This window comes from Euprymna scolopes, chromosome 13 (assembly GCF_053919585.1).
Source record: "Euprymna scolopes isolate OS-2025 chromosome 13, ASM5391958v1, whole genome shotgun sequence".
NCBI classification, from domain to species: domain Eukaryota; kingdom Metazoa; phylum Mollusca; class Cephalopoda; order Sepiida; family Sepiolidae; genus Euprymna; species Euprymna scolopes.
This window is the reverse complement of record NC_136494.1, coordinates 61584024-61607385: the sequence shown is the minus strand read 5'-3', so window position 1 is coordinate 61607385 and position 23362 is coordinate 61584024.

Here is a 23362-nt window from a genome sequence, read left to right as displayed (position 1 = left end):
CCCCTGTGAAACTGATGAAAGTTCTGAATTCAATATTAACACTTTTCTTCTCATTCAACTTAATCATATAATATTGATGCTCTTAAGACGAAATTTTGATTAACTTTTATATGCATAGTCATTGAAAAATTAAATTCTATCTTATTTTGCTTCATCTGATGAAAATCAAAATAAATTATTCAAATGGTAAGTGATTTAATTTAAGAGTAAATGCAATAATGCGCGCCTGTCAGTATATCCATGGGCGGAAGTGTTCCTGCCTATATAAACTAGCAAAACTACAGGAATTAAAGGTTATACAGAAATGAGCACATATATTATATATAAGCTGAACGTATGTGTGTGTCTCTAGTCACGATTAGGCTCCTATATAGAAAACTGATAACATATAATAATAGATGTATCGAGTCACAGGAAGATGTATGTTTGATCTGGCATAATGATGATTCATCAAAATTGTGGGGTCTGCTAACACGCCTGGTCCACAAAGTATGGAAATAATAAATTAAAAAAAAACTGTTTACAAGTGTTTTTGATATAGATATACATAATAATACTTTGATAAGTATGTTTTAACTTAAATAAGGATGGTATAATAAAATTGTGACGTCTGCGTTAGCGCCTAGCCCCCATAGAATGGAAACAGGCACACGCTTTAATAAAGACTTTTCATATCTCTCTGCGTAACTATACTTTGATAATTATGTTTCAGTTTGAAGAAATATGTTATAATAAAATTATGTGTTGTTCGTTCGCGCCTGACCTCCATAGAATGGAAATATGTCACAAAGTTTAACAAGGTTTTTTTTTAATATAGATCCACAGAATATTGTGATAAGTGTTTCAGTGTGAACAAATATGGTATAATAAATTATGTGGTTTATCTATTTAATTTTTATATTTATCATATTTTGCTTTGGTTTTGATACCCCCAAATTCGAAGCAATCTCTTTACAACCCCTGCTTTTCATAACCTATCATACTTTCATAAATCAGAGTCCATTTTCTGTAGGCTGTTTTGGAACCCAGTCAACGATGGGTATTTTGCTACTATATATATATATATATATATATATATATAAATAGATATACATGTATCGATATACGTATAGATGGACAGATAGATAGATAAAATGATAGAGAGATAGAGAGATGCATTCATACAAACATACATACATATATACATGCATACATACGTATATATATATGTATATATATATATATATGTATGTATATATGAATTATTTTTAACACACTATACATTACTGGCTCTACTCTAGTAGACCCATAGTTACTTGAAACGGAAGTTCTTTCCGTTTTTGAAAAAAGTACCTCGAATTCTATTTCAAATTATTAGCAATGCTGAAGCGTGTATGCCACTATTTGTCTATTATTTCAAAGTTTATATTATTACTATATTTTATATTTTCCCGAATAAAAAAATACTTTTTATTTCTTCATCAGTCTGAAACAGATTTCAGGAATAATCTGAATATACAGAAATGTTATAGCACAGTGTCCAATAGATATAGACAATATATCATTCGTAATATATTTATAGCGGCTGGTTAGTAGATATTTTTTGTTTATTTCTGAAATATCCACTTTTGTTCGATTTACTGCCAAATCCAGTAATTTAAAAAAAAAAAACATTTATATGCTTCAAGTTTTTAATATCTTCAAATATTTATTCATCGTGTTTAGTTTATGAAGAAGAATTCGTGGTTTTATTCGTAACTTTTCCTGTTTTATAAATATACTAGCGGGGGTAGAATAAGCGAAGTAAAAAAAAAAATAAAACAGAAAATCGAACGTAAAAAAAAACACGTAAAAATGGCTTAAATAACCCTGCTTTAATATTAAAATTAAAAAAAAATCGAAAAGAAAGACATCGAACACCACGATTCGAACCCAAAACCAAAAAGAGTAAGCGAAGTAAAACAAAAAAATAAGCTAAAAAAAAAAGAAAACAGAAAAACGAACGTTTAAACTACTTTAAACAAATCTGAAAAATACCCCCCCAAATAACACCTGAAAAATGGCTTCCCGGGTGTTTGGAGGTGTGTGTGCTCGGCCGGGAGTAGAATTAGTAAAGTAAACAAAAAAAAAACAACGAAAGGCAAACGAAACATAAATAAAACGCGAAACAGAAAAACGAACGTTAAGACTTTTAAAAAATCTGAAAATTAAAACAAACAAAAAAACTCGTGAAAATGGCTTAAATAACCTGTTTCAATATTTAAATATAATATATCGACAAGAAAAGATATCTCACACCACGATTCGAACCCAAAACATCCAGATAAATAGACCGCGCTCTAAACAACTGAGCTAAGACGACGGCCACGAAATTACATCACTTTTTAAAATCTTTAAAATAAATCAGGTTCCGACGTCATTTGCGCATACGGAGACCTGAATTCGTCATAAGAGGACGGTTTTTGCTGTCCCCCTGTAGAAAACTGCTGATTTCAGGGTGAAAAAATTAACGTTTTTTGCCAATTTTTCGATATTTGTCGATCCCGGCGTTGCCCGGGTGTTTGTCGTTGTGTGTGCTCGGGCGGGGTTGGGGGTTGTTTATGAAAACATAAGTATAAACGAAGTAAAAAAATTAACGTAAGGCAAACGAACGATAAAGAAAACGCGAAACAGAAAAACGAACATTAAAAAAAAAGAAAAACATGTGAAAAATGGCTTAAATAACATTGCTTCGGAGGGGGGGTACCCGGCCTTGCCCGGGTGTTTTAGGTGTGTGTGCCCGGGCGGGGTGTTAATCAAAACATAAGAATAAGCGAAGTAAATATTTAAAACTTTAAAAACTAACGTAAGGGAAACGAACGATGTTAAATGTAAAAATCTGGGGAAAAAAGAAAACGCGAAAAGAAAACAGAAAAGCGAACGTTAAAACTTCTTTAAAACATCTGAAAAATAAGAATTAAAAAAAGACACTTGAAAAAGGGCTTAAATAACCGCGGCTGGTACCCGGCGTTACCCGGGTGTTTAGAGGTGTGGATGCTCGGACGGGGCGGGGGGGTGTAATCAAAACATAAGAATAAGCGAAGTAAATATTTTTAAATATTAAATAAAAATTAAATATTATATAAAAAAAAGTTAAAACTTTAAAAAAATCGAAAAAAAAACACCCACAAAAAACTAACGTAAGGCCAACGAACGATGTTAAATGTAAAAATCGGAAAAACAAAAACAAAAAAGAAAACAGAAAAACGGAGGTTAAAACTCCTTTAAATAATCTGAAAATTGCCCCCCCCCAAAAAAAAAACACGTAAAATGGCTTAAATAACCCTGTTCCAATATTAAAATTGAAAAAATTGAAAACACGGTGCGTACCCGGGGTTTCTCGGGTGTTTTGGGGTGTGTGTGGTCGGTCGGGGTGAGGAAGTTAATAAACACGTATGAATAAGCGAAAAACGAACGTGGAAATGGTTTAAATAATCCTGCTTCAATATTAAAATTCAAAAAATCGAAAAAAAAAGGCATCTCACACCACCCAAAAGCTTTAGATAATGCCCCAGCGATCTTATCAACTGACCTACCACGACGTACATGAAATCATGTCAATATTTCAAATATGTAAACTAAATCAGATTACGACGTCTCATGACGCATGCGTAGAAGCGGAATCGTCATGAGAGGACGGTTTTTGCTGCCACCCACCCTGTAGAAAACTGCTGATTTCAGGGTGAAAAAATTAAGGTTTTCGTCTAATTTTTCGATATTTGTCGGGCGAGGGTTGGAACTTTAAAACGGTAGTGATCTCGTGAAAATCCGTGACACGTGTCGAACGTTTTTGCGAGACATACAAACACACATACATACATACATTCATACATACACACATTTTCGCTTTTATATATATAGATTATTCTGAATACTTACTCTATAAAATATCGTGTCTGTTTTATCCACTTCTAATTATGATATTTTTAGAAAAGCAATAGAAAAGAAGTTGCTCAATACTCTAATGAAGGCATTTTTGTTTCATGCCCAGGGGTTTAAGCAGTTGAAGGGTAAGGAAAACAGGGCAGTCAGAAAAAGTAAAGTATATATCACTCAGTCCTCATATTTTAATGAGTGATTTTTCTGATAAAAGGAGAAAAATAGATTTTTATAGGTTGGCAGTATTTTGCGTGCACAGCCGCAAGAGACGTCGAAAATTTTCTGTTTCTATGGCTATCCTCGCAGCCGTGTCACTAGTAAGGATGCTGGAAGTAAACGTTTTATCTGAACTGACATTATAGGTCAGATCGTCAGGGACCCGATCCTTGGATTAACCACTAAGGAAGTTGTCCTATCTGCAGATGCAATGTACTGGGGCTGCTGTACTGCCATTCAGTGAATGGATTCTGGACCATGCCGTAGCTTCTGGTGGGGTCTCTCGATGCCATATTAACGGGTAATTGTTACGGTTTTACCTTTCATGTGCTACAAAAAATATTTCTTCATTTCTATTTCTGTCTTACTTTCCCTTTCTGCCCTGCTTCAAGGAAGTCTGTCGACCTAGTTCACAAATCCCAAAATTATATCATGAAATGTTCCAATAAAAATACACGATTAAATCCGGATCTCCAACTTCTAACTTAGACCCCTACTACCATGTCTATTTTTTGAACATCAGGGGTCTACGTTCTAACCTTCCAGAGGTTGAAACCCAATTACAGGAGACTAAACCTTACATAGTATTTCTAAGCGAAACTAGCATTGGACAGACTATTTCCCTAGAGGAGTTCGTAATTAAAGGATACTTTAATTTAATTTCCAAATTTGAACCCCCGAAATCTCCATGGGATTGGAATATGTGCCTCTATAAAGGATGGCTTTCCATGTAGTAGGGACCTCCCCAGAGACGATCCTATATGTGCTTCCGGGTTGCACAAAGTACTGAATGTATATTTGCTCTCTATCGTCCCCACAACAGCGGAGTTACTATCTTTAAAAGCATATCTGTGAAAATTGATCACGTCATATCTGTTTATCCTTCAGCTTATGTTCATATCTGTGGAGAGTTTAATGTTCACAATGTGGAAGGTTTAACTCACTCAAACAAGACCGATGATGAGGGGAGGTGCTGTCATGATTTCTCCATTACTTATGACCTCACTCAGATTGTTCACGAACCCACCCGTGTGCCCGATACTGACAGCCAGTATGCAATTCTCCTTGACCTTTTCCCCACAACTTGCCCTGAACTGTGTTCAGCTTCCGTTCTTTCTCAACTTGGATTTTCCGACCACTCTGTTGTATCAGTTAAGATAAAAATGAAATGTAATAAGTCCTCAGATGTACCTCTCCATCGTACAGTATATCGTTACTCTATGGTTGACTGGAATAGCTTCCGTACATTTATATAAGATCTACCTCTGCGGCCCATGTTTAAAAAGGGTGTGTCCTCTATAGTATCAGGCCTGGCGGAATTATTAATTGTAGGTATAGACCGCTCTATACCCTCGAAAAAATTCCAGCAAAAACGTAACGGCCAGTCGTGGTTCTCTCCAGAATGTGCTGCTGCCATTGCCACAAAAATACCTTTTTCCATTGTTTCCCAAGTAATACATGTATTGAGACTAAAGCTGCTTTCAGGACTACCAGCAACCATTGTAAAAAAGTACTAAAGAACGCAAAAGAGTTGCATGCTCAGTCCGTAAAGTCCGAACTAGCTGAGCAGCGACTTGGTTCCTACCAGTTTTGGCAAATAGCAAACAGAATCCTTAACTATCATAAATGGACCTGAGGTAATCTCGTCAGCAACAGACAAAGCCAAACTCTTCGTCAAGAACTGTGTAGCTAACTCTACTCTTTGCCACCAAGGCTGGCAAGGTCCAATATTTCATCCTGTATCAGAAAAATCACTATGTGATGTACGTATATCTGTACGTGATGTTGCCAAGCTAATCAAAAAACTTGATTCCAGTAAAGCAACCGGCCCTGACTGTATTCCAATGTAGTACTCGAAAGACTTCAACAAGAACTAGCGCCCTTCCTTACAAAACTGTTTAAACGTTGGTTTAAGGAAAATTGCTTCCCATCACCCCGAAAAATACCATCAATTTGCCCTGTATTAAAGAGCCCAGGTGATCGCTCATCTCCATCTCAGTACAGACCAATAAGTCTCCTGTGCGTCATGAGTAAGTTGCTGGAATCTATGTTGAATAGAGAAGTAATCAACCATCTCAGCAAAAATAACCTTCTTACCTACACGCAATATGGTTTCCGTTCTGCTAGATCGACAGCAGATGTGCTTACAGTTATATCCTATAGGATTAGCGAATCTCTTGACGAAGGCTACCTTTTTAGGGCAATTGCTCTTGACATATCAAAGGCCTTTCATAGAGTATGGCATGAAGGTTTACTTCACAAGATCTCAAGCTAGGGTATAGTTGGAAATGTATTCTCAATTATTAAATCATTTCTCTCTGATAGGTTCATTAGAGTAGTTGTTGATGGGCAGAAATCAGAAGCTTTCAGTATTAATGCTGGAGTCACTCGGGGGTCCATCCTGGGGCCAACTCACTTCCTGATCTACATCAATGATCTTCCAAATCCGCCCTTACATCATTCATAGACATTTATGCGGATGACAAGACTATCTATGATAGCACATTTATGACCGTAAACGACCAAGTTCTCCCTGATTCTCTCTCCTCTGATCTTCATCAAGTGGTAAAATGTGGAAATAGGTGGCTTGTTACTTTGAATTCATAGCCTCGTAGGAGATGGCCCTTTCTCTTCCCTGTAATCAATTTCTCACAGAAGAGATGCTCCGAGTTTGTTTCTGCTTTATCGTTATTTTCATGACAAGTGCTCGGCTGAACTCCAATCTATGTCCCCACCTCGCTAAACTTTCTCAAGAAACACCCGTTTAGAAGAAAACACTATCACTAATTTCCCCCATTTTTATCTGTGCCTAAATCTAAACGTAGATTCAGTGAGCAAAGCTTCTTTCTTAGAACTGCAGGCCTATGGAATTGTTTTACGTTTTCCTGCATTGCAGCTTACTACAATATTACGGTCTTCAAGTCTAACGTAAACAAGTTTTTTGATGAGACGTCCCATATAAATTAACAATTTACCGAATTTCCATTACTAACGATTACTATATTGTCCAATTACTACTGTACACTCTTTAACCCTTATCCTCGAGTGACCCATTGATCTTGATAAGTGTTGATGCTTATGTTAAAGAAAAAACAAAAATACTTTTTTTAGGTGAGGTTTGTTTCAATTTAACATCGCGAGCCAGACGCGAATACTTAACTTAAGTGTGGCCATATAAGCATAGGGTTAATGATATTTTATATGAGTTTAGAAAAAAATACTCGAAGAAAGTCGCCCATTACTTTCATATTGTTAACGCAGTCTCTTATCTTTAGCATTATTTCAAACGAATCAATTGTACATAAATATCATTCGATTGTACTACACATGCGCGACTGAAAATACGTTGGAAAAGGAAGTGATTATTTCTGTCAAGCCTCGAATGATTCTTATATTCGGAAGTACGGTGCGTTCACATTATATATATATATATATATACATATATATATATATATACATTTATATGTATGTATATACACGCATGTATGTGATGTATACATACATATATATATATATGTATATATATATATGTATGTGTATGCATTTGGCTTTAGAATATTCACTATATACTTTTCTTTCGACATCATGTTGTCGTGTTAAAAAAATGGTGAAATTTTATGAACAAGATATTTCTTTACGTATAGGTATGTGCTCTGTTCGAACAATTTAATGAAGAATTCTGTCCAACAATCGTTCCTTTGAACATGCTCAGAAACGAAGTTGAATTGTGATAAAATTAATTTGATTCAGGATCAATTGGTACAAAGGTAAAAGATCTACGTCTTAACTTCCTCTTGCGTGAATCACTTCGAAAGCTACAAATTATATATATGTAAGCTATGAATTATGTATATGTATATATATATATATATATATATATATATATATATATATATATATATATATATATAATTCGTAACTTCCAACTGATTCACGCAAGAAGTTCAGGCGTAAATCTTTTACCTTTGTACCAACCGAACCTAAATCGAATTTTCATCGCAATTCAACTTGGTTTCTGAGCATGTTCAAAGGAACAATTCTTGGGCAGAATTCTTCGTTAAATGTTCGACTAGAGCTTACACCAGTCAAGTAAAGAAATATCTTGTTTAATAAAGTTTCACCATTTTTTAAAAACTAAACTTGAAACGGCAACATGATGTTGAAAATAAATAAATAGCATATTCCTTATAATGTGACCAGGTGTATTTGATCGAAATCCTTGGTTTACTAAATTTATATTATTTCTTGCAGAATAGTATCCAAATAATTCACTGTCTATACTTATTGTTCTCTTTCCATTATACCACACAGTTTTACTTGAACATATTTTGATAACTTGAAGCGAAACTTGCATTCTGACTTACAAAATCATTCCCTTGCTTCTTAATGCAATGTTCCGTATTGGTTTCAGTTCAACGTATAAAGATCTCAAACTCCCATGGAAATGGCGGAAGGGCGTTTGAAAATGGTATATATTAAGCTAAATAATATTGGTATAAAAATGCTGTACGTGAACCATTTACGTAAAGAAGATATCGTGCCAATAAGCATTTTACAAACATTTGGACTGGCATTGCTGTGCGCATTAGTTTCTATTATCCTTTCAGTTTTTACAAGATGGTGCTATAGAATCGACTCGATTCAAAATTGGAACATTAAATTTAACAATCTGCGCCGTTGTTAATTTTGGCTTAATTGTATGTTGATCAATTCCCTTTCATACACCAACCTCTCATATAATTAGCACATCTTGACCAACTTTGTTTAATATTTAGAAAGCTGGTTCAGTTTTCACGTCTATATAGCCTTCATAATAATAAATATTATAAAATTCCCGAATTTATATTATTTAGTTTATTGAAATGTTTATTGAGATAAGTATTATTTATTCATTTATTGCTAACTATTATTCTCATCTTTAGTTGTTGTTTCACGACGTTTCCTATTCCGTCGCGGTTACCGACTGACGAAGACCGGAGGAATAGTTGGCCAATCCCCAGTGAAACAACAAATAAACGATGAGGATTATGGTTCGCAATAAATAAATGAATAAATTCTCGGATTGAATTGTTATAGAAAACATGTCTGCAATTCATATTTCCTTTACATTAATTCGCATAAACCGTGAGACTTGCTTCTGTTTTTTCCATTCATATTTTTTTTGTAATTTCCAAGTGTGACCACTTAGAATTTGCCATCCCTAATTCGGAGTAGTGCTATTAAATCTATTTTATTCGAACTTGTCACACGCAATTCCTTTGTTCATCTCATTTTATGCTTAACAGATACAGGCAATTGAAAACCCTGAAACTAACTAATTAAAAGAAAACTAGTTATAATCTAAAAGAATAATTTTCAATATTTAGTATTATTATTCAGATAACGAGACGTTGTAGATCGACGGTAATGAGGACAATAGATAGAAGACGAGTCAAAATTGGTTACATTTAATCGATAAATATATACGAAAAAAATAAAATATTTTATAATGTAAACATAATTAACACCGACCATTGTCGACCGGCAGACAAATATTAGAATTAGTCTTATGTCTGGAGAAAATTAACATGAATCAAAGAAAAAAATTCTTTACTTCTTTTCATCATTTTTATTTGTCCAAAGAATTATTGGTTTATTTATGAATTTTATTTATTTTTATTAAGAAATATGTCTGGAGTTCAGCTGTTATTGGCAATAGGAAATGATGAAATTGAAAGACGCTTTCAGATTGGAGATCATAACTTTTACCCTGTGGCTTTCCAGTAATGCAAAGAAAAAAATCTTTGGTAAATAAAACAGACAAGAATTGCTGACGTCAGTAACGTGGCATTCGTGATATTCTGGCTGAATAGAGTCGTGTAAAACTGGTAGACTATTAAAGAGGGAGGATCAATAGCAGACATTTTTGGTATCGGTCCTACAAAGATTTGTTGCTACTTATATTCGAGACAGTGTGGATCTTCTACACTTTCTAAAACTGGTTCAGTAAACCACTTTTATATTAATAAGTTACTTATATCATACAAACCGTAAGTATCGTACATATTTTGGATCGTAACATTGAAAATCATCTATCGTGATGTATGGAGTAGAAAGGAGAAAATTTGTGTTAGATTTCTTTTTATTCGGAAACATTAACAGCTTAATAAAAAACTATGCTTCACCATGCAAACGATTGTTGAAGGTATATCCCTGCATGTATATCTTTAAATAATTATTACTACAAGTATTGGTATTTTCCTATTCCCTCCTGTGTTTATTTAGATGTGTTACCATTGTAGATATGAGCACTATAAATTAAAAAAGCAACAATTTTAGTCAGTGTTGCCACATAGAAATAGATTTTCCAAATTAGATCTAAACCCATTATATGAGTTAGACTATTTATATGTCTGAAACTTAAGGCTAATGGTAAAATATTTTTAGCAATAATTTAAAATCGCGTAATCTTGCTTAATTTGTACTCAATTAAGTTGGGTTAAATTTAATGCAAATCTGATTATTTTACTTTTAAAATGTGTGATTGTGTCAAATGTATACTATATAAGAAGTTCAAATATTTTAAGCAAATTGAAAATTTGCGATCATCAATAATTGATGCTCTCTCTCTATTTCTCTCTCTGTACATATACATATATATATATATATATATATACACGCACATATATATATGTGTGTGTGTGCGTGTGTGTGTGTTTGTGTGTGTGTACATGTATATGTTAGGGTTTAAATGTATTTAAGATTAGCTTCGACTATGTTAATTACATGAAACTAAATTTACCAGTATATAACTAATTTAACTAAACTGTACATTTTGGGGCTGTGTGTAAAATTTAAAATGAATGGTTAATTAGATTACGAGTAAATCCTGTTGATAGAAATGTATAAACTATACAAATCTTTATAAATATACAGAAGTGTTTAATATTGATGAAGAAAATAAACTATTGTATTAAAGAAATGCTTAAGATGTTTTCAGAAAAAATGTAAGAATAGTTATCCATTCAGAGTTACGTCTTGCTGAGTAGTCAAATTGAGTATGCAAAACCTTTCAGTAACATTTAAGCACAAAAAGTAATTATTAATTCTCTACTGTCTTAATGAGCATTTCAATTAATTTTCCTTTGTAAAAAAGTCTCAGCAGAAATAACATTCTTAGTGACATGCAATATGGTTTCCACTCTGCTGGATCTACATCAGATGTGCTAACAGTCATATCTCATAGGATTAGTGAATCTCTCGAAAAAGGCGTCCTTTCTAGGCCAATTGCTCTTGACATACCAAAGGCCTTAGATAAGTTATGGCATCAGGGCATACTTCACAAGATTTTCAGCTACGGTATAACTGGAAACGTTTTCTCAATTATTAAATCATTTCTCTCTGATAGGGTCATAAGAGTAGTGGTTGATGGCCGGAAATCAAAGGCCCACAGTATTAATGCTGGAATACATCAGGGGTCAATTCTGGGCCCAACTCTCTTCCTGATCTATATCAATAATCTCTCAAAACGCATACTTAAATCATTCGTTGACATCTATGCTGATGACACAACCATCTATAGCAACACTTCAAATGCCGTAAATGACAAAGTTCTCTGATTCTCTCTCCTTTGATCTTGAGCGCTTGGTACAGTGGGGGAAGAAGTGGATGGTTACTTTCAATGCATCTAAAACCAAGCTCCTATCTTTGCATCATCAACGCTCATACCGCTATCTGGCATCAATTGAAATGGATGGCTCTCGTCTTGGGGAGACCCCATGTTTTGACAAGCTTCTGGGTTTGACCATTACTCCTAATCTGAAATGGAACACTTACATCAGGTCTGTTGCCCAGGTCGCTTGTAGGGTGGTGAGATCCTTCTACCACTCCAGAAAATATCACAACACTGATGCAATTCTCTATCTGTATAAAAGCCAAGTACCTCCAAGGATGAATTACTGCTGCCACATCTGGGCAGCTGCTAAAGACAGCCTACCCTGTCTTGACAGAGTACAAAATAGATTTCGTGGCTTAGTGGTGGAGCCCCTTTTCTCTTCCCTGCAGCGTCTCTCCCACAGAACAGACGGTGCGAGCCTGTCTTTGTTTTATCGTTATTCCATGGCAGTTGCTCGTCTAAGTTCCAATCCATGGTCTCCCCTCGCCAATCTTTCACGAAAAACACCCTCTGGCTGAAACCACTGTCATTAATTACCCTCACTCTTTATCTGTGCCTAAATCCTAGCGTAAATCCCATGAGCAGAGCTTCTTTCTTATAAGTGCACGACTGTGGAATTATCTTCCGTTTGCCTGTTTCCCACCTGACTACAACTTGGGTTTCTTCAAGTCCAATATAAACAAATTCCTGACAAACCGCCCCCTTAAGTAAGACTTTTTATCAAATCCCCAATGCTAACGATCACTACGATACTATCCCATTAATTACTGTACACGCAATAACCTTTATACCCGAGTGGCTTCCAGGCCTGGATAAGTGGTGTCATCCCTGTAAAAAAAGCCTATAACTATCATACAATAAACACGTTAATAAGAAAAGAGTCATCGCTAAATTAAAGGCGTTTTAAGAATCTATCGGAAAACTAAGTTACAAAGACATAGAGCGTTGTTGAATACAATCTATTTTACTTTTTGACAAAGATGGGTTAGGATTCCGACTATTGCAGATAGGAATGTGTATCTAAGTATGTGTGGATTGTTGGAGAAAAAATCTGTGGAATAGAATCGCAGACAGAGACAATGAAAACGTCTGGTTGACCAAGATAATGGTGGAAGCCTGCATCTTTGACATGAAAGATGGGGAATAGTATAATATGAACCATGCGATTTGAGTAATCCTTCTAGTTCCTGACCATTTGTCCTTCCTATAATTGCATTATCAGTCGCTTTCAAATCCGCAGAGAGCGATTGAAAGAAATACACAGCGAACAAAAACGGGCAATGTATAATAATGGAAAGCTCTTAACGCATGCGCATTGGCTATCTTCGCCGCCCCATTAAACACATGGATATGAACGGACAGGAGAACAGAAGAAAGCATAATAACATTGTTATCTGGTTGTTGAAATAACTGCAATTTTAGTATGGTCTAATGTTAATTTTTTTTTTTACTTCTAAATTCATTGTAAATCGTATTTTTTTGTAAAATAAAATAACATTATTAAAATGTGCACATTTATATACCAAACTTAAATACGAGAGCTAGTGCACAGTATCTATTCGCTGTATTTATTCAGCATTTCCTTGTAGCTTATTTACTTGCGACTTGGTTTTTCGTTTTCTGGTGTAATAAATTAACATTCTCTCTACGAACATTGAAAATATGCTCACATTTTTCTATAACTAAATTTGAACAGATATTCGATGAACACAATTTTTACCAAATGACTTCCTACTTGTGGAACCTGTTACCATAGTGATTTTTTCTCTAAGGATTACAACGTGATCGCGTTCATGTCAAATACCAACGAATGTCATGTAACCCTATAAATTAATAGTAGTTCTTCATATTTCCATTGTAATATTTCGTGGATGAATTTGTGATGTATAATCTTGTCTATAGATAAGGAAATTGAGCTGACGTTCTTAAGTGAATAAACGTCCGAGAAAAATGAAGCTCCCCTAAATGTATATATATATATATATATATATATATATATATATATATGAATAAGAAGACTACACATATAGCACAACAATCATAGTAGAATTGTTAGCAAGTAATCGTAGAGTAACATCTGCATAGTCTTGGAAGTTTATTAACCTTTAAGCTATATATATATAAAACTTATTTAATTTTAATGTATTTTATCATTCGTTGGAAACTATTTAGTCAGTAAGTATTTTTATTACTTGCAATCACTGCATTAACTTCCTCTCTAGAATACACAATAGCTTTAATTTTAAGTTGAGGTATCATATATATATATATATACTTCTGTATACATTATATATATATATATATATATATATATATAATGTATACGGAAGTCTACACATATAACACAACAATGAGTTTCATTATTTTTTCATTATACTAGAATGGTCAGGATGAAATCGTTGAGTAAGTTATTTAATCACTAATGATCATTTCTAAATTACAGTTTTCTAGAAGTTTTACCTTCCATTATTGTTGCAGATGATATTAAGAATACAATTACGATTTTTAAAAAATGTGGACCCAATATTGACTGATTGAACAAGGGTAAAATCTATTCGATGATAAAATAAACAGTTCAGTTGGAAATAGATTCCACAGTTAGACATAGACATTCCCAAGCCACCTGCACACAATTCCCTTTAAGAAAATTGCGTATTACATCGACCAGAACATTGTAATTATATCAGTTCAATTACTACAAATAATTTATAATGATTGACGTAATCGACTCCTTGTTAGCATGTATGGTATTAACAAATACAGAATATTTAAAACATGGAACGAGAAAGACGAGCCATACTAATTGTGCTTTTTAAAAGTATGCAACAGCTGAAGATACCCAGCATTTGGTTGTAATTCTAATTTGCTTTGATTCATTAACTATTGCGTATATTGTATTAATACAGAATAATAATTTCGGTTTAAATGTGAATGAAATTTTGTAGACATTACAGCTTTGTTTAATTTTATTATCATTCCTTTGGAATTTTTGTTATATTTAATGTTCAAATTAGAAATCAAATAAAAGAAAGTACAGATACATTGTCTTCTTTACGAATGTCAGGTTCAAAGTTCGCGGCGAGGATATTAAAACATTCTCGTAGAAGATGGGTAAACAATTTATACATATAGAAAAGCTGCTTGAGCATTAAGGAGTAGCTTGCTTGGAATTGAATGTACGAATAGAGACACGAAAAAACAGGGGAAAATTAGCACAACTTGAATTAATTCTCAACCTGACGCCGAATTCGGAAATTGCAGGGGAGAATTCAAGGGTGCAATTAAAGTTATATATATATATATATATATATATATATATATATATATATATATATATATATAATATGTATATATATATATATATATATATATATATATATATATATACATTATAAATGAACAAAATTAACTGAAATCGTGATAATACCGAATTCATGAAGATTTAGACTCCATTATATTATTGCGCATTTTTGAGAAATTTTGAGTGTAAATCTCACTATGTCTGTCTGTCTGTGCGTCTTCTCTCAGACGGAAGGTCGCTGGACGGCGTGCAATCGCTGAAAAGTTTGTATTTTTGGTGCAGAATTTTATTAGCGGTTTTTACTCGTTTAAAATTATCGCTACAAAGTTCAAAAAGGGGATCAACATCGAAAGAAAGCAAGCGTGGCGCACGTCCTGCAAAACAGAGATTTAGTTATTTTACAACAGTTCAAAGCGGTTGTCACTTTGATGCAGTGGATGATATGAACGGCTATTAATATCGGCGTTTCGGTTTCGATTTTCACCATTTCCTTTACCTTTTTTACACTCCGCTTATCTTAGCTTTTATATACTTTCATGTAATAATTTTACATGAAAACACCTTTATTTAAAATATACAGAAGTAGGTTTTTGAGGTATATAACGAAAAGGGCATATTAATAATATATATATTGTTGTTTTTTTTAGATTTTCTTCTTTCCGAGGCTAATTTATAAGAATAATTTATTAGAAAATACAATTTATATTGACATTTATTACACAAGCTTGTGTGTAGAAGCTTTGTATTATTGTAAAAAATAAAACAGAATTATGTAGAGAAAGGGGGAGAGAATGTCACTTCTTTTCACTCTTTGTTCGCTACCCCTCTCCCTCTGTCGGATGGAAAACGGAATCAGTACGGAAACAGAAGCAGCAGCAACAATCCTCGTCGTAGTACAGGGTAAATATTTTATTGTAGTAGTAGTAGTAATAGTAGTAGTAGTAGTAGTAGTAGTAGTAGTAGGAGTAGTAGTAGTAGTATGGCTACAAATTGCCGATCCGAGCGCCTGTTTCAGTTTTAAAGGAAGCCAATATGGTGGCGGACGACAACACGACGGCATTAGTGAGTACCACTACAGAACATCGTTCCATCGCTTTTACACAGGGAGAGAGAGAGAGAGAGAAGATATATATGTATGTATATATATATATATATATATATATATAGAGAGAGAGAGAGAGAGAGAGAGAGAGAGAGAGAGAGAGATCGTGTAAAGTTTAGAATCAGTTTTGTGTTATATAGTAAAAAATAAAAATGTTCTTATACTTTTCCGTCTTTCTGGTAGCAACTTATACGAATAATTTATTAAAAAATACAATTCATATTAAATTTTCTTTCGCAAGCTTTTGTGTAGATACTTTCTATACTTGCCATGTCAATAAATACAGATATTAACAACTTTACAGTATTACAATTCCTGCGTTGCAATAATAATATTTGTTGTAAAAATCCAAATTTCAACGTAATTAACAACAACAAATTGAAGAAAATAGAAAAACCTTGCGATATACAATGGACGTATACAACACCAAACTACAATGTCATATTCTAAAAAGTCACGCAATTTAATCACGTAGCTTTTTGTGATTTGCATAGAAATTAATGATTAGAATATATCTTAAGCTGATATTTTACACATACTGCTATTTCTGTCATTTTATTTACAAAGAACTATATAAGATAACTCGATTCATAGTGTTTATTCAAATTTGAAATGCTTGACAGAAAATTTACTTGTTTCATATATATATTTTAAGAGGAAGGGCTATGGAGTCAATCCAGAACATGATAGACGCAGGTTACCATCACAACATTGTTTTATTTCATATATATTTTTAAGAGTTCAAGGAAAACAGTAAGTTAGTCCTGCAAATTGCTGAAGCAGTTAAAAACCTCCAAATCACTTTATTTCATATATATTTTAAAGGGTGGGAGAGAGATAGGGGTAAGGTTTCTGAAATGGCTGTAGCACATTACGATCGGAGAAATTACTTCATTACTATATTTTCAAGAGAGGAGTGGGTGTTGGAAGACATTCCTGGATATGGCTCAAGCATTTTACGATGTCAAAATTACGGAATTTCATATATATGTGTATGTGGCGAATATAGAGTTTGTTTTCGAAATTACTGCAGCAGTTCCATATTTCAAAAATACAGTATTTCATATATATTATTAAAGAAAGAAGCATGGTTATTCTTCTTTTAAAAGTGTTATGAAGGTCTCCAGAATTAATATATGTATTTACATTACCCGTCTTAAGATGGGTAAAATCATTTTAAATATGTCTTATATATGACCGGTTTTAGGAGAGGAAAAATAATTTCGTATACATGATGTAAATTTCCTGTTCTACGGAAGGTACAATTATTTCATACATTTGTTATTTAATACCCATGCTATTATAGGTAATATATTCTTTTGCTTGAGATAGCTTACCATACACGGACATAAAAAAATCTTCTATTCTAAGGATAATAGATATGTCTAAAGTCAACTTCAATTTTCTCATTTTTCAAATAGTACAAAGCAAAGCCGGGTGGACCTGCTAGTTCTAAATATGTAGCAGTTGTTAATCAACGTTCTCAATTTTTATTATATTTAGCTTTATTACTCTTATTTCCCACCCACTGCCCATGTTTTGTCTTTATTTATATTCGATTTAGAAATAATTTACGCGTAAAACAATATTGTTAATCATTATGTGTAAAACTTTTGTAACCAGACAGAACATACTTTTCAGAGGCAGCTGAATAAAATTAGGCGCGATAAAAAAACAAAAAAGAACAACGGAAATTAAAACAGAAACATAAAAATGGAAAGAAAATATTCGCCGTTTACTTTATTTAATAAACACTTCTTCAACCATATACATATATATATATATATACATATATATATATATATATATATATATATATATATATATATAATGGTCTCTCCCGTCGTGTTCGACTCATGAGGGCCAAAAATTCGCTCTGTTTCACTCTGCCTTAAATGCTTGTGCCGCATGTGTGACACGAGGCCAGCACTGCTCCCACAAACCAAGTCGCATGACTCACAGGATACAGGCTGGGAAGGTGCTGTTCCTACTCTTGCTCTACGAAGATGTGTTTGATTCGATAGCCGTGTGCCAATGTGTGTGTTAATGCCTGCAAAACATTTTTCCCTCCACAATTTTCTATCCGCAGCATCCTCTTCAAAGGTTTTTGGGTTCAGACCTGCGTGCTTTAGATTGTCTTTCAGCTTATCCTAGTACCTCAGAAATGGACGACCTACATTTCGATTATCCTTTTTCAGTTGGCTGTATGCTAGTTGCTTAGGAAGATGCTTTTCATCCATGTGAACAATGTTGACCAGCCCACCAGAGATGAGACTTCATTAGGAAGGCCTCAACACTTAAAATGTCGCACCAACCAAACAATCCCGAGTTAGGGGACCTTGTTTTCCATGTTAATCCACATATACTGCGAAGGCAACGCCTATGGAATGTATCTAGTTGCTCAATATGCCAACGGTATGAGGTTCAGGCTTCCGATCCATACAGAAACAATCACTGAGATTTTGGTATTTAGAGTCAAACCTCTTTCATTCCATACTCTTGACCGCAGTTTGTCGAAGGCATTAGTCGCCTTTGAAATTCTGCTCAATATCTCATCATCAAGTGATGCTGACGAATTCACCTTTCTTCTGAGATATGCAAAGGATTTAACATACTTTAGGGGCTGTCTAATCACTAAGATTTTCTGAGGCGGTTCCACATATTCTGGTCTCAGAATATTCAAACCGCCTTGCTGCAACGGGTTGGGCTTTGGTTGGTAGATAACTTACTAATCGTCAACCCAAATGCTTTTTGCGGCATTGGAAAACTTGTCAACTAATTATTGTGTTTCTTCAAATCAATATATATATATATATATATATATATATATATATATGTATTACGTGAAAAATTAATGAAATTTTATGAAAGGAAATATTATCTAATGATTTGTTTCTTTTTACGCATAAACTGAAAACAGATTGTAGAAGCATAATGTAAAAAAGCAACAATATTTATATTTTTGTCACGTTTGAACCGGATAAATATAAAATTACAATAGAAAAATGCGACCGGAAAAAGTAATATGGTTAAGCTTAAGCATGGAAAAGTAAAGGACTAATTGCTAAAACTGAAAAAGGAAAGGACGAGATATTCTAGTAACAAAATAATAAATGTCCACTTTAAAATATTAAAGCATTAAGAATTGATTCTATAATTCTATAAATTCAACTTTTAACAAATTTTAGTTATAAGTTTATTATAATTTTTACAAGAATACATTGTCCTTTTCTTTTCAGTTTTAACAACAACTCCCTTCCTTGTTTATATTTAAGCTTAACCATATTACTCTTCATGCTCGCATTTTACTATGGCAATCCATGATTCTCCAGGCTTCCAATAAACTCACTTGTTCTTTGTTTAATTTCAGTCTTATTTTTTCCCACATAAACAGATATGTAATAACAATTTGCGGCACTCGTATGCTTTCGATAAACTCCCCCAATTATCTCCATTTCATACTTTCATTCTCTCTGTTTCACTTGTTATTCTGTTTTCGAATTTTTAGCAACATAGTCGCTGAAGCGACGTCGTTGCTATGGAAACCAGTGATAGAAAGCATTGCTCACCTCCTTACATATTTTTTTACGATTTTGAAAACCAGAAAATTTCTCATAACTTATGTCTTACTGAACAAAAGTTGATTTTTTCACAATATAGCTGAAGAGCGGATCTATGAACTGTAATAATTGTTTGAAACTTCGTCGAAAAATAAGTGAGCGGTGAAGGTTTAAAACAGTTCTAGATGCTAAAACTGTCACTTAACCATATATTACAACTCTAACGTGGAGGAATAATCAGTTTAAAAAATCGTGTGCAAACAATTAAGCTTAAGATCCATTAGTTTAAAACTTATAATTACCGGGCAGAAGAAAAAAATCGATCATATTCAATCAGATATACGAGGTACCATCAGTAAGTTCCCACACATTTTTTGCACGGGTGATGTTATTTATATCACACGTAGGAAACTCAGGTCCCTTTCCGAAGTAATCTCCTCCGGCCACAATTCACTGTTTGTATTGCTCAAACAACTTCCTGAGGCCTCAAGTAAGTCCTCTTGTGAGAGCGTTATCATGGTCTTCCTTACATTCTCTTTTATCTCTTGAATTGTCTCATGACGAGAGCCTCTAAGGTTTTCTTTGAGCTTAGGGAATATAAAAGTCACAGGGTGCAATGTAAGGACTATAGGAAGAGTGAGGAGCTTTTATCGAATCTTGCTCAAATAGTCTCTGATAAGGATAGAGTTGTTGACTGCTGCATTGTCTTGAGGGAAATACCACTGGCCCGATTTGAAGATTTGTTGACCTCATCCGACAAAATCTATTCCTAAACTCCCTTAAAATCTCAACATAGTATTCCTTGTTTACTGCCTGACCAGTAGGAATGCAGTGCATGTAGATCATTTCCCGGCTGTCAAGAAATAAAAGGATCATAATATGTTTCTGAGTGGATTTGCTCTTTCTGGTATTCTTGGATCTGGGAGGGTCAGCCTGCTTCCACTGGGAACTCTGTCGCTTGGTCTCTGGGCCATAGTAGTAGATCCAGCGTTCATCGCAAATAACCAGAGCATAAAGAACTGAACTGATAAGCTCGATGATCTCCCTAATGTTATAAACGCGTCTTTCTTTCTGTTCCTCTCTGACTGCGCTTAGGATAAACTTCGCGACAACCTTCGCATCTTAATTTCCTCGCGAATAACTGTGTGCACAGTTCCCACACTGACATAAAACTGTGCACTTATTGTCTCTATAAACACAAAACGATCGTTCTTCATGAAATTCTTTAGTTGGCTCATCAACACTGGAGTCCTGGCTTACTTACTTCTCCCCTAGTTCTCATCACCCCTCACAGACCCCCTGTTCTCCTTGAACCTCTTATGTCACTCAGAAACTGATACTCGGTTCATACAACTGGCTTAAATCAGCCTGAAGCATTCCATAAGTTTATATGGCATTTTTTCTATAGTTCAAAACTGAATTTTATTACCTATTGTTATTCTAAAGTGTCTTCACGCCCATATTACATTTTTTAAATTTACCAGCTTTGACAATTAGGCTTTAGTAGGGTGCATTGCAATTCCTGTTGTAGTAATTACTTTAGACCTGCTATCATACAAAAGAGTCATTTATATCATAAGATGTATAGTAAGGACATACTAAATTTTCGATTATGTACGACAATCTCTAATCCCTATACATACATATATACACACACACACACACACACATATATATATATATATATATATATATATATATATATATATGTGTGTGTGTGTGTGTGTGTGCGTGTGTAATGGATACACACATACAATTGTGTGTTTATCCACTGTATGGATTTTGTAGCATTTTCATGTAGAAATAGACAATATAGTTTCGGACAATTTCACCTGTGTTCAAAAACGAAATTTGAGATAGACAAGAAACCCAACATCCTTGGCTGATTAGTTAGTCGATCATCAATATAATCGATATCCTTAAGATTGCAATGCATCCCGCTTTTCCGTCGAAGATGCTTAATGTTTTTATACTCAATTCATAGAATGGATTATTTTCCTCAACCCAAACAATTTTTATTAAAAAAAATACTCAGTATACTTTAATAGTATTAACACGAATCGTGCATATCTTTCGTTAATTTATATTGATAACACACCAGATATCGCTGCCTTCTTAGAAGTAAAAGTATATTTTAAAGGGTAAAGGCTATCAATTCTTTACGTTTACTCTTCCCAGCGAAAGGAAAGCAGTGGTTGTTTTCATATCTGAAAAATCGGGAGTCAACCAATTAAAACCAATCATGATGGAATTATATAACTTCTTAAGTTATGTACTAGAATATGCTATTAATATCTGCTTGCTCCGAAGCCATTGATACCCATTTGATTATTGTTAAATTAACGCTGTGTTTATAAAGGTATCTACTATGTTATAACGTTTTTCTAGTCGACATAGACAAAATAAATATACGCTTACAACTGTATTATAAATAACATATATATTTTATTATTTACATAGAATCTAACATAGCACTATAATTACACATATTTATAGCATCTATATCTAGCTGGCTTAGTTCTTTAGCAGTTGTTTTAAATTCCGGAATATATTTAAAACATATTCTTGTAAATATTAAATATCAGAAGAAAAGAAACATATGTCTCAAAAAGCGAATCATCGTTGTCTATATGGTTTCCTGATTACTACTGTCTGGATTCCTTCCATTTTTTTTTCTGGTCAGTAATGAACACGTAAGTTACCTATCTAGGTTGTCAATCTACTGGGGTTGTTGTATTCATCTTCTTCTTTTCTAGTTGATTGAGACCCATTCTCTACCTCTATATGTTCAACTATTGCTTTTATATCTCAAATATTGTCGAGTAGCTTGTAGACTTGATAAGTGGTAATTCATTAGTAATAAAACTTGATAAGTGGTAATTCATTAGTAATAAAATATTAAATAACTCCATGCAGAGTAAACTTAATGTGGTATATTTTGAAGATGGAATCAATGCTGTCTCCACGTGTGAACTTGTTTCTGCTAGAAATGTGTATTACCGCCGGACCAATATCCATATGTTCTTACCGAGGTATAACCTTATACTATTGGGCCAATTCGGAACCAACTCACCATATTTGAGCCACTATTTACTTTTTTTTCCTACGAAAGCGGAGTTAGACACAATTCCGGTTCTAAATGTTAGGCAAATTCTGTAGCCTTAAACGATAAAACTGATAAAAACAAACATAAAATTTGTTTCAATTCCAGAGGACTCTCTTTCACTGAGCAATGATAGGAAAAGTTAACGTGTAGTATTAGAACAATTTGCACACGTTGCTTGTAACCTAACGGTTAAGGCTGTGATATTACAGAAGGCATGAGATTTTAAGTCTGTGCAATGTCCTCACTTTGGGCGAAATCGCCGGTTTTTACTTTCACCGGATTATTTCGGTTATCGATCATCGATACTTATCCAAACTTTTCTGCATTTTTTAGATGACGATTGGTTATTCGTATTATTTGGATGTATCGGACTACTGTTCTCATCTTTTGTTTGATTTTCACAACGTTTTGGTCGATGTAACATCCGACCCTCTTCAGGTGAATCTTGTTGAACTCACCAATATTTCTGCCGAACTCGAGAATATGGACGGTATTTCGAGCGGAATCTTTTATTTACTTCACGGGG